General features: G+C 36.8%; 1 protein-coding gene across 3 annotated transcripts in view; it reads right to left on the bottom strand.

The window, feature by feature from the left end:
* LOC136885139 (zinc finger protein 37) overlaps positions 1–15,468 on the bottom strand; it is a 144,700-nt gene extending 129,232 nt beyond the window's left edge. For all 3 annotated transcript variants that reach the window (XM_067157608.2, XM_067157605.2, XM_067157607.2), the window contains exon 1: positions 15,252–15,468. The gene's annotated coding sequence lies outside the window, so the exon portion shown is untranslated. The remainder of the gene's footprint in view (positions 1–15,251) is intronic.
* Positions 15,469–15,816: the final 348 nt, after the last annotated feature.

Raw genomic sequence — 15,816 nt, 5'->3', positions numbered from 1 at the left:
CAGTCTTTGAAGGAAGACTTTCTTTTTTTATGTCAAGTCTGTGGAGTGCCATATCTTGTTCTTCAGGTAACTTCCTTACGTATGGTAGATGTATGTCCTGACCATGGAGTAAGCGATTACATATATTGTAATGCTGTATATTGGCTTCCCATTCTGCGCAAATTAATCCCATCCCTCTGACCTTCCTTGCACTATACAGCATCGAATTTGGAGTATCATCTGGCAGCATCATTATTTCTTTTACGGAACTTCTTATAATTTTGTCCAGATCTTTAAGAAAAGTGTTTGATAGTTGTGTCAGAGGGGCACATTGTAGAGGATAGATCAAACCCGGCCAAACAAACTCGTTAATAATCTTGATCTTTTGCTCTGGTTTTAGAAGCTTTGTTTTTACCAGATTATTTAAGTCAGAAGTTATTGTGCTTATTAGTTTATGTTTGTCAAGAGAAATTTCACTGTTGAAGTCAATTCCTAAATACTTGATTCGTTCATTGTGTGTTTTTATCGATGGGATTGTTGATCCCTCAAGTGTAGTGACGTTTCCTTCAGTTAATTTTCCTTTCTTCAGGATTATAGACTTGCTTTTATGAGGATGGATATGTAAACCAATTTCTGCAAAGCTGCTTTCAGCTAAATTTAACACGGTAGTAGCATCATTTTCAGTTTTGCTGAGTATGACTAGGTCATCTGCGAAAGCAAATGAGGATAACGGCGGTAGATCATCAGATAAAGTATAGCCATAACGTTGGCATATGTCATGGTCGGTGAGATTTTGTATTACAGTATTGATTGCTAAATTGAACAGCAGTGGTGAGATAGGGGACCCTTGAGCTACGCCACACTTAATTTCGATGGGTTTTGATTTCTTATTATCAGCTTCTACTTGAATTGTGTTCTTTGTAAGAAATGCTTCAATTAATCTACATAAGTTAGGAGGAATTTCAGATTGTCGAAGAGATCGTTTGATATGTTCATGTCCGATAGAGTCAAATGCTTTTGTGACATCTAAAAAAATGATGCAACAATCCTTTTTGTTGCGTTTCGCATCTTGGAGGCAACCATTCACGAGGGAAGCGTTGACATGCGTTCCAGGTAATGGCACGAAGCCACGCTGGTGAGGACTTAGTGTGACATATGAACGCAGTCTCATATCTAGTACTCGTTCAGTTATTCTCCTAATCACCGAATATATGGTTTTAGGTCTCCATTCTTTAATATCATTTATGTCTCCACCCTTATGTATTAAAATTGTTCTGGCCATTTTGAGTTTTGTAGGTACGTAGGAAAAATGAAGCATCGTGTTGATGAGTAACGTCAGAAATTTTGTAGCCTTGAGGTGCCTTAATACACGAACTGTAATATGATCTGGGCCTGGTGAGGTGTCAACTTTAATGTTGTATAATGCTTTATGGACATCATCTACTGAAATATTAATATCAGCAGGTAAGTCATTGCTTTTTTCCATAATAAAAAGAGGAGAATTGTTATTTTCGGTACCAAAAGTCTTTTCAAAATGATCCGAAATCGTAGTTATTGGGATTTTACAAGAATGGGCCTTATTAGTTTTGTTCAAAATTTTGCGAGCAATTTTCCGCCTCTGATTATAGAAATGATATTGGGCTACCTCGTAGGCATAACGCTCTCTGTTCTTCTCTCGTTGCCTTTTAGACCTCCGCTGTGGGTTACTAGAGGTTTTATGGTCATATTTACGATTAATTTGTAATTTTCTACTTTTGTAAAATCTAACAGCAGGATGTTGAGGGCCAGGTAATTCATTTACCTGATCAGCAAAGAACTGCATAACCTCAGAAGTAAAAGATTCCAGCTGATTAGCATCACCGTTTTGCATAATGTTTGAAATCCTATCCTCCCAATTTTTCATAGGATTAATATTTTCATTTTCATGATCAGCGACCACTGGGGTGTCTTCTGTCAACAGTAGGCTTTCCTCAACATTCATGTTACCGGTATTAGCATATTGTGTTGAGAGTTTATTTCTCCTTTTCTCAGGGTGAGTTTTTCCTATGTGAATATTTATTCCTAACGTAGACTTACAACATTTATTACAGATAGGACATGGAATTTCATCACCAGACTGTGAATCAACGTTGGGCATTTTAATTTATTATATTTATTTGAACGTGGCAAGAGATGAATATTATTTTGTTTTTCATAGAGTTATTAAGGTAGATATCGGAGCTGTAAGTATTCTTAGCGCTGGATCAATGATAATTTTGAGAATATAAGATAGATTGGACGAGCTAATATTGAAAAGAAAAACATTGTAAATATAATGTATACGAGGTACGTAGAATATACAAACGGGTAGATATACCCACTCCATATGATGATGTCAGATGTAACTAATGCGAATTCCGCCAGATGGTAGTGCGTTATAACTTCCAAGATTTGGAAGAATGACAGGAGTTACTGTTCCAAAGGAAAGCAGGCTTAATAAGATTTGACAACTAGGAATTAGTTATATTTTCATCTACATTAATAATAAGAGCCGCACTGTGATATCAGGATTTCTTCATTTCGATAATTATAAATTGTATAATTCTTAATTTATAAATTGATCTTTTTTCATGAATTATTAAGAAAAGAATATTTATTAGGACAATTTCTCTATGGAATATTGTACAAGTGTTTCCTTGACGACTGCTTTCTATTGTAGAAATAATTTATATATTTTCTCTTGAGTTATTTGTTTGTTTTAATCTTGTCAATCTTATGTTAATTTTAAGGACACTTCCTCTAAAGCATTTCTTTGTCAATTTTATATATATATTTTTTTTTCATCTAAACAGTGTTATGTGGCTGAAGATGTTGATAATATACGAAACATGTACCACTTTTGACCATTAAAAATTGCCTTAAGCAATCATTGTATCGACTAGGTGGAAAATAAATAAATACTTAATTGTGAATCTATTGAAGTGCGATACGGACCATGAAGCTGATTTTATGTAAACAATATGGTGTCGTAAGTTGTAGGTTGTGCCTAGAGAAGCCTAGAAATGTAATTTTATTGAGCAAAGACACTCTAACCTCTAATGTAAACTTAAAGGTTGCCTTAAGCAGGCTGTAAGGGTTGGGAGCGCATGTGAGCTCTTTTCTGGTAATGTAATAGATATTTGTGTGGTGCCTTTGGAAGGCCGTAACTTGCAACCATTGGAGCAAAGTGCTCTTGAAAATTGTATTTTGGGAGATATCTCTCCTTGTCTATCTAACTAAAAGCAACATTAGTGATGTTGGGACCTTTGTAAATTATGAGCTTGAAGCTCAAAATTCTAAATGACCAATTCTTGGTTTTTCTGTTTTGTACCAAAATTGCTCTGTACCTGAAATCTTGTTCTTTCACCAAGCGAAGAATTTTGTTAAAATTTAATATCTGAAAAGAAATATAACCTTTATTTTTACAGTTTTAAATTAATCTTTGACTATCGTAGATAGACCCATTCAAACCAGCACCTTCTGTCACCTCTCTCTGTGATGCACAAAAACCCGGTAACAACTGTAAAAAAAACTTGCTACGTATTTTTCACAGATTACTTTCAAAACATGAAACACTATAACTTAATCTGCATCAAATATATATAGCACATAAACACAGTCATCAGTCAGTAAACACGATGCACAGTCCTGAAGCACAACAGTAATGAATACACGGTTGCAAATAATTTATTTAAACCATAAATTCTGAATTAAATCACATCAATTCACATTCAGAAACACATGTTCAGAGACAGCTGATCCCTATCTACCTACACCAGCGCCCGGCAGTGAAGGAACATATCAACCAGCACAAATCGTCACAATGAACATTTCTATTTGTCCTGAGATTAGCATACAGTGTTAGGAAAGTACCTACTGATTGTACGAAAGCAATAATTGCAACTATCCATCAGCAAGAGAACAGGAAGGATTACAACATCTTTTGAGGTATTTGACTGATTAGTATATCAGGCAAAAAGTTCACTGGGATTTTGGAAGGGAGGGTGCAAACAGTGGTTAAGTTGCATGAAAACCACTGCGGTTTCAGATCACAGAAGGGCTGTCAGGATCAGATTTTCAGAACGCAGCAGGTAAGTGAAAAAAGGCTGGAGGAATAGACCGTTTTGTTTGTGTTTCGTACAAGTGGAGTAGGCATATGACACAGTACTGAGGGAAAGGATGTTAGCCATACTGAGGAATTTTGGGATTAGGGATAGATTTTCAAAAGCAATCCAAGGCATTTTTGTTGACAATTGGGCTACAGCAAGAACTGACAGCAGAATGAGTTCTTGGTTCAAGGTCAAACACTTTTCACCTTTATTGTTGATAGTTTACATGGATCAGCTACTGAAAGGTATAAATTGGCAGGGAGGGATTTAGATGGAAATGTAGTTCGGCTTATGCTAACAACTTGGTCTTAATGGCAGACTGTGCTGAAAGCCTACAGTCTAATAACTTACAACTTGGAAATAGGTGCAATAAGTACGATAAGGAAATTAGTATTTCGAAGACCAAAGTTACGTCAGTAGGGAAGAAACCTAAGAGAATTGAATGTCAGGCTGGAAAAACAAAATTGGAACTGGTAGATAATTTCAATTGGTCCGTTATTGGACATTATAAATTTTCCAGCTAACTCATTCCTGGTTGCCAGCATTTTGCCCCAGCGTGCTAATTTGGGTTCAATCAGTTTGTAAATAGCACACCTACCAGGAAGCATAGTTCATGCATGCCGTGGCAGGAGCCACTAACCATATTGGTATTATAAATGTACTCATTCAGGACAATTATTTCAGGTTCCCTATATCATCTGATGGCCAGGCAGGCATCAAGTTTTGAAAATGAGACAAAGTCTCTCTTAGTGCATTGGCACTGCCGGTGGCTCGAAGTAGCCTACAAAGTGGCCTCCACGGTATGCACTATGAGTTAGCTGGAAATTTTGTAACGTCCAATAACGGACCAACTATATTGGTATTATAAATTTCATTTGGGACAAATATTTTAGGTTTCCTATGAGAATCAACATCTATCTATATCAGGTAATTTCAAGTATTTAGGATGACTGTTCTCTTACAATGGTAGTATAGTAAGGGAGAATGAATCAAGGTGCAGTAAGGCTAATGCCGTGAGCGCGCAGTTGCAATCAACAGTATTCTGGTAAGAAGGAAGTCCGCTCCCAGACTAAACTATCTTTACGCCAATCTGCTTTCAGATCAACTATGCTGTACAGGAGTGAAACCTGTGTGTGGACTCAGGCTATCATGTTCAGAAGTAAGGGACATGAAAGTAGGGAGAATTAATACTGGTAAAACCAGGTGGGAACAATGGCAAGATGGTACTCGGAATAAAGAGATATTTCTTTTTTTTTTCTTGTTTCTTTTTTTTTTTTTTTTTTTTGCTATTGCTTTACGTCGCACCGACACAGATATGTCTTACGGCAACGATGGGATGGGATAGGAATTGGAAGCAAGCGGCCGTGGCCTTAATTAAGGTACAGCTCCGGCATTTGCCTGGTGTGAAAATGGGAAACCACGGAAAACCATCTTCAGGGCTGCCGACAGTGGGGCTCGAACCCACTATCTCCCGATTACTGGATACTGGCCGCACTTAAGCGACTGCAGCTATCAAGTTGTTTTTTTGTTTTTTTTTATACAAAAAACAATATATATATGAGTCTCCACCTTATCAATACAAATTTATTTTACATTATGCAGGTAAATATAGTCAAGACTAGTTTCGACCCCCAGGGGGTCATCCTCAGTTGACATGCATTAAAAATGTATTGTTCACAAAAACATCACATGTAGTGGTAAAAGCTTAAATTAATTTGAACCGATCATTAATGTTGGTATGTCTGGTACATGATTGACTAGTGTGCATCATCCATGAAGACACATATTACCTTACATGCTACTACCATCCAATTTTTAGGTTATACAATATGGAACACACATACATTTGTGCAACTCAACAGTGGCAAGTTCAACAATATACATTTAAAATTGGTTGATAAATTACACAAATTGGCTATTGACTAGTCGCATGAAAGTGCAGAACACTGGCTTGAACACTTCTGACTGGGATATCAATGCAACATCTTACTGGCACACATCCTAGATGCTAAATTCAGTTTGTAAAGCCCATTACTCCTGATTGAGTCTTAGTATAAAGTTAAAATTTAAATAAAAATATTTGCTTAGTATAGGCATTAAAATGCTGTTAAAATGGACATATAGCTAAAAACAGTGGTATATGTATGCCACACATGTCTAGTTAAAAACACATTACATTAATGTTATTTATATGTGGTACAACATGTACATTGATTTGGAATAAATGGGGTTGAAGAATTTCTCACAACAGTCTTAGATATAGTATTCCAACAAAATGGGTCCGTAAAAATATTTATATGTAAAAACAATTAGCATTTTAATAATCCGCTGCAGATCAGGTAATACTTAGTTATGTATCTGGAGATATTTTTAGGCAGCTACTAATGTTGGAGTTATTAGAAATATTAATGGAGCATGTTTTCCATCCGTATGTCGCGATGTTTCTAGTTGGTGGCATTTGTCAGAATGTGTTGAAATTATGCGTCTTGATGCACGTTGATTTTGTCGTGGAAGCGTATATGTTGTTAAAACAAGGTACAGTATGTAAGGTGTTGGAACCGTGCGTTCTTTGTAGCTGCCTGTTGGGATCTCATATTGTATAACCTAAAAATTGGATGGTAGTAGCATGTAAGGTAATATGTGTCTTCATGGATGATGCACACTAGTCAATCATGTACCAGACATACCAACATTAATGATCGGTTCAAATTAATTTAAGCTTTTACCACTACATGTGATGTTTTTGTGAACAATACATTTTTAATGCATGTCAACTGAGGATGACCCCCTGGGGGTCGAAACTAGTCTTGACTATATTTACCTGCATAATGTAAAATAAATTTGTATTGATAAGGTGGAGACTCATATATATATTGTTTTTTGTAAAGTAATATCTATCAATACGGAAATGAAACTTATAAACAACTGCAGCTATCAAGCTCGGTGAATAAGGAGATAAAGGCTACGTTAGGAATTAAGTGGATGGATGAAGCAGTACACATGAAGCGGCTTCAATGGAGGAGTCACGTGAGGTGAATGAACGATGATAGCTTTCTTAGAAGATTAATGGGCTTGGTCATGGAGGGTAAGAGAAGAAGAGGGAGATGAATACGATGATGGTTAGACTCAGTTTCTAATTCTTTAAAAATAAGAGGTGTGGAACTAAACAAGGTCACAAAGACTTGCAGACTGAACGTAAAAGGCATAACAGCCTATAATGTATGTGTTTCCTTTGAAAAAAAAAAACCCACTGAAGTAATGATGTCTGAACAACATAATGCTATCACATTACTCAATACTAAATATGGAAAAAAAAAATGCATTTTTTAAGTGTCTTGGTAAAGAAGCCCTGAAATATTAAGACTAAATACATGGAAACACCTGTCTTATCGAATCTCATGGCAGGCCAGTATGAGGCACTGCTTCGAGGACTTGGGATAGGCGATCTTCCGCAAAGAAGCAAAAGATGACTGGGTGCAAAGTGAACTGCATCCTCCGCTAAGATGGAATGAGTACTGGAAATCTACAAAGACTGACCTAAGGGGCCAAAATGATGTAAAAATAAAAAATAAAATTCATCTCAGAAGAATAACGGGCTCAGTCACAGACAGTAAGAGAAGTAGAGGGAGACGAATACAATGATTCACTCAGTTTCTAATTTTTTTTTAAATAAGAAATTTGGAACTAAACGAGGTCATGGAATATTTGGTACATTCACAAAGGCTTGCAGACTGAATGTAAAAGGCATAACAGCCTATAATGTAGCATAACCAGCATCACGAGGTAGAATTTCCACACCACACAGACAGTGTTGCAAACCACAGCAGATTGCAAGTAGTTGAAGTTCATAATTTTTTTTTAACATGTTGAATGAAGAAGATTTGGGAAAAGAAGAAATTTTCAAGTTTTAAAAAATGAACTTATTTTTTGATGTACTTATTTTTGAAGATTTTATTATATAAGATTGATTTTGGTGACCCAATGCGGGCGTAATCAGTGTAAATAAAAAAATTGACTCTACGTTCCACCATCACAGGAAGCAGCCATGGCCTTAACGTACAGCCCCAGCAACATTTCATATCTATGACACAATCTGTTCAATATCAATTCTTCACATTCTTAAGAGAAAACTTTCCTTTTAGTTTGAATCAAATTTTCTTCACAAATCTGTTTTAAAGAAATAAAAAAAGACCTTATCTTTATGCAACAAAACAGCACTGAAGTGTGTGGATTTCTAATTCAGTCTGTGAAGACTGCTCCAGTACCTCCTAAAACACAACATGTTTTGTGTTTCAGCAAGAGGAACTGTCCTCTCAGATTTTAATTGCTTAGTTGTTGTATCTACGTGTTAAAATTTATTTATTTAAAAAAAAATTTTTTTTTTTGCTAGTTGCTTTACGTTGCACCGACACAGATAGGTCTTATGGCGACGATGGGACAGGGAAGGGCTAGGAGTGGGAAGGAAGCGGCCGTGGCCTTAATTAAGGTACAGCCCCAGCATTTGCCTGGTGTGAAAATGGGAAACCACGGAAAACCATTTTCAGGGCTGTCGACAGTGGAGTTCGAACCTACTATCTCCCGAATACTGGATACTGGCCGCACTTAAGCGACTGCAGCTATCGAGCTCGGTACGTGTTAAAATAAGGATGGCATTATCACATTAACAATGTAAATAAAGGTTTACAGATCTCTTCACATGGTTATGCAAGTATTTAGCGGTGTAGTAAGGAAGTAAGAGAGGGCATATAAGCATCTGGTAAAACCCCAACTAGAGTATGGTTCCAGTGTACGTCCCACCAGAACTACTCGATTCAAGAACGGAAAAAATCAAAAGGAAAGCAGCATAATCTGTTCTGGGCAATTGCAGACAAAAATGTTGTAATCTTTGAGTGAGAAGACTTGGGAGTAAGGAGATGAACTGCTTGACTAAGCGGCATATAATACTAATATTAGTGGTCCATCATTGGAAATTATACATGTTCATTCCTGGTTGCCAGCGTTTCACACCAGTGTGCTCAGCAGTGGGTAACTAGCATGGCTAGTACATACTGCGTAGGCTACTTGGAGCCAAGGCAGTGCCAATGCCCACATTGTGGTAGGCAACACAGACCCAGCTGGAGGCTGTTCCTTGGGCACTAGTGATTATTGTTCTAAAAAGGAGCACAACCAGGTACATGTAGTACTACTAATCGCAAGTAAAGTTGACCCATCGTGTTCCGCACGTAATGGTACTAATCACAAGTGTGACTCATGGTTCTAATGTCATTATCCCTTGGTCACCCCTTTTAGTAGCCTCTTACAACAGGCAGGGGATACCATGGGTGTATTCTTCATCTGCGTGAACGTTATAGAGAGAGAGAAAAATAAGGAAAAAGAAGGGATCGGACACTTCGAAAAATGAAGTACCGGACATAGAAAGACAAGGGCCGAGTTGACCGAGGGAGGTCAGACAAGATAGATTAAAGTGAGGAGCCCAGCACAAGTTGCTTTATGTCGCACCAACACAGTTAGGTCTTATGGCGACGATGAAACAGGAAAAGGCTAGAAGTGGGAAGGAGGCGGCCTGGTGTGAAAATGGGAAACCACGGAAAACCATCTTCAGAGCTGACGACAGCGGGTCTCGAATCTACTATCTCCCGAATACTGGATACTGGCCGCACTTAAGCGACTGCAGCTATCAAGTTCGGTGTGTAAGTGGAAGCAATGCCAGGACTCAGCTAAGATCCCCGTGGTTGCCAACCCCCACTCCTAAGCTGAGAAGCCCTCAGGCCCCTTTTAGTTGCCTCTTACGACAGGCAGGAGATACCGTGGGTGTATTCTTCATCTGCGTCTCCCACCCCCAGAGATGGAATGGGATGACATTTGCATACAAATAAGCTTGAGTGGAGTTATATGAAGGTACAATTAAGTTGGAATTCAGGACGACAAATCGGGGAAAATATTCATTTATAGGAAGACTGGAATAATTTACCCAACTTCTTTGAAAACATTTAGAAAAGACTAGGTAAACAATTGATAATACGTGGACAACAGCCCTAAATACAGATCAGTGGTAAATGAAACAATCGACGGCAAGTAACAGATTTTCAAGTCCTTTCCATCCTAAATTTCCATGCAAAACATTTTTTGAGTCTGTCTTCTGATCGCATGTGATTCCACTCATGACTGCATTAAACATGTAAAGTGTTTAGGCTCATTCGAGAGTTTGTGAGATTTTTTTTTCTTTTTGGCTACCGTACTTGTTTGTGGCACTAACACAGCAAAGATCATCCAGAATGGAAGGGCTAGGATTGGGAAGGTAGCGGCCGTCGCCTTAATGTACAGCCCTAGCATTTGCCTGGTGTGAAAATGGGAAACCATATTCAGGGCTGCCAACACTGGGGTTCGAACCCACCGTCTCCCTAATACAACCACACAGCCACTTGCTCAGTACTTAGTGAATACATTTGATGATTCTTCTAATCCTTCATCATCATCATCATCATCATCATCATTTCCCTTTATCCAGCTGTAGCCGGGTAGGGGCAAATATGGTTCCTCTCCACTTTCTTCGGTCTTTCCACCACACCTCCTCCAACACTGTGTCCCAGTCCAGGTTTCTTTCTATAATGCTGCGTTGGATGGTATCCTTCCATCTCAATCGTGGTTGTCCACGGCCTCTCCTTCCTTGGATTTGCATTTCCATCACCATTTTTTTACATTCTTTCGTCGCTCATTCGCTTTATGTGCCCAAACCATCTTAGTCGGCTCTTTTCTATTCTATCATTCAATTTTTCCACTCCAATTTCTTCCCAGATTTTCTCATTCCTTATTTTGTCTCTTCTACTCTTCTGTATCATACTCCTCAAGAACTTCATTTCGGCTGCCTGTATTCGACTCTCATCCTTCTTTGTCATTGTCCAAGTTTCTGCTCCGCAAGTTGTTATGGGTACGTAATACATCTTGTACATAGTATCCTTTGCTTCCGTTGGCACATTTTTGTCCCATAACATGTTTCTTACACTATGATAGAAACAACTTCCAGCTTGAATCCTTATAGCATTTAAAAGCAATGAAATTAACTACATTAATATGTCATATAAATTGTTATCAACAGGAAGTACGGTAGCAAAATGGATGTACAGGGCAGACAGTGTTCACAAATGAGTGAAAAAATGGAGGTGGTAGTGGAATTGTGGGGAAAAAGGGCACAATTAAAGAATGTCTCAAAAATGTAGCAATTTTAACATTGCTGTACCCTAGATGCATAAAATATTCTACGGTTTCTTTTTTTTTTTTGAAAAACAGAACTGCAAATCTGCAGATAACTTTGGGTATTATGAGACAAATCACTGCGACTGTCGGTTACAATGTCCATTGTAGCAAAGATGTTATCAGAAGTATAAGAATTATTGCGATGTGTGAATTAAAAACCACCCAAAAAGAAAAGAAAGATTCTTGGTGAAATATTGCCTGATGAAGTGAAGAACCGGTAGAACAAGAGTACCATTCCATCACTTTCTTTAGAAACTTAAGATGAGGATGTGAAAATTTATAAATCTTACCTCGTACGATATGTAGGAGTGATAGAAGTGTTACCTCTCACTGCTGAGGAACCACCAGCCAGTCCTAATTAACTTAAAGATTAAAAAAGAGATACTTTTTGGAAAGTAGGCATATGAAGCAACACGGCTATTGGATGAATCCTTCAATATGGCATCGTTCCCATAATTCAACACAGATACTTACATTGATGTACGTCACAGCCGACTATGCTATAACAAAAACTCCTGACCGAATAATGATAGGGGTTGTGCTCTCACAAAATATTAGAGACCTATACTTTGCAGCCTAACCTAGGGGCGTACGCACTCAAGATGCCATTTGCTTGCTGTGCAAATGTGGTCTGTCTTGTCACCGTTACTCTAAACCCTATTTGTGTAGGCAAGAAATGAATTCATGTTTTGCCCGCTCTCGAACATACAACGCGCTACTCTATTGCTTAATGCGCTGACGAGCAGTGCCTGGGATTTACCTGAAAAGTCAGTAGCTTTGTCCGAGCACGTGATGTAACTGCTAAGAATAGATGAGCATCGTTCTCCGTGCCTAGCAGAGCACGCTCTGGCGAGGTACTCTGGTCTGCCGAGAAAACAACTGGTATATCAGGTACATTACAGAAATTACTGTTTCCATTCAGTTTTTAATGGTGTCCATCATATCACTACTTTTATTTATTTTAAACCTCCAAGTGCTATCGTCTCGCTACGAGACCATTCGGATCCCAGCTCAGTAAGAGGATTCGCAGTGAGATGATTCGTAAAATCGGTATAACAACTCATAAAATTTATTTTACTAATATTCTCGCTGCGAAATGATTTTCTGTATCTAGCAGGCTGTGCAAGTTGGTCTTCGGTTGGGGAAGGAAAGCAGTAAGTGTCAGCTGTGAACTGGTCTACCCAAACTGTTCAGTTGCTTGTGTGCTAACCAATTTGTGATAATTGTGTGCCTGATTTACTCTATTTTAATTGGTTTATTTTAGTTTAGTGATTATTATAATATAAACATGAGTGAACTAAGGGGATCAAGTACAATTAGAGAAGCATTGGAAGAGCTTGGGAGTGATGAAAGTGGGGATGACATTGGTAATGTAGAAGATTTTCCTGATGATTTATCATTAGACGACTTTTCTTCTGGAAGTGGGGAAGAATATGACCCTAATTTAGATACCCATTACTATAGTGATACATCAAGTAGTGATGCAGACAATCCAAACGTGCAAACCCTACCAGGCACATCTAGACCTAATGACCCACCACAACAGACTGAGTCTTTTTACCTGTGACTTTTTTATTATTCATTGAAGTTTCTATTATTACATATCATTGTGCTTGTAATGAAATTTGACACATTTTTTATATCTTGGAATTTAATTTCAGATAATGTAGTACTTGTGACCAACCTCAAAATTTGGAATATCTTTCAATTTTTTTAATCATCCATAATACATTTTCTGGATAATTGTAAGTAAAACATTCTACTATCATCTTATTCTCTAATTCTTCCTGAACAAACTGATATATAATATGATGTAAGTAGTTACAAATTTGTATTTATTCTCATTTTTTTTAAATGTACCTGTACGCTGCCTTAAGAATGCTCAGCACTTAAGAGTGAAACGATCAGCACTTGGAGGGTTAATGTATTATATCAGTATGAAGCTTGTTTTGGCATTTAATTGTAAACATCAGAGTTGCATGAAAAATCAGGTAGTTGAGAGAAATTGTAGCAAACTGATGGGAATTTCAACTCTACATATCTGGCAATCCTGTATGGAGGACAAGGTCAGAAGGGCTAGGACAGAGGAAATTTGAAAAAACTAACAGTGTAACAGGAATGGCATGATACATACAAAGAGTTAAATGTTAATTCATTCTCCATAAGCTAGTTTTCCTTCACTGGTCCTAACAAGCACCACCACAAGCTATGAGCAACCAAGATGGTCACTGTTGAATATAACAATAACTGATCAGTAAATAATACAAATGATATGACTTTCCCTCATAAATCATCCTAACCTCCAATTTATGAATGAATTATTTAAGAACAACAACTTTAAATAAACTAAGGAACTCATTTTACAAAACAGAACTTACTAAGACCGAGCAACAATCGCAAAGCATAAAAAGAAACATCTACCATTCATGTATTTTAAACCAGAAAGTCAAATCAGGTGGTGAGTACTGCTTTAACGGGAAGTACAACTAGATAATCATTCCTCTACCTCAAAAAACAAAAAACAAACGAGAAATGTCAAAATCCGAACTACTGCACAGAAACAGAATAAAACGTATCACTTCACCGTTTCATATATTATTTGTAGTCATTCATATCATATCCTGAGAAATTAACAAACAAAAAATACAGTAAATAGGAAATCTCAGTGCAATGTTTCCTCTTATGCCTTTATCTCTGCACATTCGTGACCACTTCTGATAACATATCTCCTTGCGAAAAATGTACAGATTTCCCTTACAGGCAAATTTTAGCATTGAATGAACTATGGAGTTATTACTGATTTACTACACAGATATTTTAGTTAATAGTCTGCACTTGAAAGGTAAGTATTTAGCAAAAGGAACAGAAGCAGATGTGCAACTTTCAATACTTTTTAAATAAAATCTGTTCATAATTGAATCTCCCTAATTCAAAGTACAAGATTAGTTATACATATTTCTTTGAAAATGCATAATATACTGTCATTAATAAAACAGCAATCATATGATCTTTTCTGACACTGCGCATATAAGAGAATGAAGAGCTACCTTGTTTATAATTACACATTGTTAGAAAATACAGATAAAAGTTATTTTAACCCCCAACATAGGAAACGCATGCAGTGATGTAGACCCAATAAATTCAAAATCACTTCACACAAGTGCCATTTTGTAAGCATAAAATAATGCAACTTAGAATTATGCTTACATGGAATGCTGGAAGAACTCAATCCCCAAATCCCAACCAATGACAAATAAAATAAGTGAAAAGGCAATAATATTGAAACCCCCAATATCCTAAAACTAGCTGTTAGCCATTTTCAAATCAAGACTTATTTAGCCAAAGCAATCTCGATAATCATGAAGAACGAACAAGTATAAACATACAAACACTATTACACACAACTCTCAAAATGTCACCAAAGAAACTAAAAAGAAATAATTTTCACAAAGTTAACCTGTAATACATCTGTTAACTTGCAACAACACCTCATTCATATAAAATACACAAGCAACAACTGGCATATATTTCAAATCACATACACCCATTATTCTCCACAATAACAACAAACTAAAGGAAACGTCATAACGATATGTATAGGTTATGCAAACAAAACAACACTCTAAAAACTTACAAGACGATAAGCTTCCAAGTTAAAAAATCCATATAACCTTTACTGCAATCAAAACACATTACAAACAAGAGTCAATGTGTCCCAATAAACATCAATTCAGAATTAGAAGCCATATTGTGAGGTTATGATTTAATAAACATTTCAATCATATTATTATTCTTCAAGATAACAAAGCAATAAAAAGCGAATACAATTACAAAATGAAAGTACTCTTAATACTATCCACTCCCCAAAATTTCTTCTGGGTAATGACTTACGTGTTTTGCCAAATACGAGCCCGTTGACATCGCATTATGTAAAATTGCGCTCTTTGATTAATATCCAATATTTAGACCAACAAACGCACACTTCAGTACCTTAGAATGCCATAAATGCTATCCTTCTTTTAAAACATCGAAGATGAAGCACATTTTCTTTATAAATATACAAACCTAACCAAATTTATCCAAGAATAGCGTCAACTGTCGACTGTTTACTAAAACTGCGTTCAGATTTTTCAGAGGGAATCTGACGTCAATGAAGTATAAAATAGTTATAATGGTTACCGATAAGGTTAGTTTGAGCGCTACAATCGTTAATGTCATTCCTGAATTCCAAATACTTAATTGATCTTAATACAATCTAACAATTCCCGTCAAACTGTTTAAGCATATTTACATTTTATAATGTTTTAATAAAAAATTCTGAGTTTCGTAACCTTTTAACGCAAGTATTAATCCATAGAGCAAATCACGGAAAGTCTGCACAGTTCGCATTTGAAGTAAACAAATCAATCGAAAGTTGTTATAAAATACGAAATTCTAGTCCCTATTTAACGCCGTT

This window comes from Anabrus simplex, chromosome 13 (genome assembly GCF_040414725.1).
Source record: "Anabrus simplex isolate iqAnaSimp1 chromosome 13, ASM4041472v1, whole genome shotgun sequence".
NCBI lineage: Eukaryota > Metazoa > Arthropoda > Insecta > Orthoptera > Tettigoniidae > Anabrus > Anabrus simplex.
The sequence above is the reverse complement of the archived record's forward strand: the minus strand, read 5'-3'. Positions and strand labels throughout refer to the sequence as shown.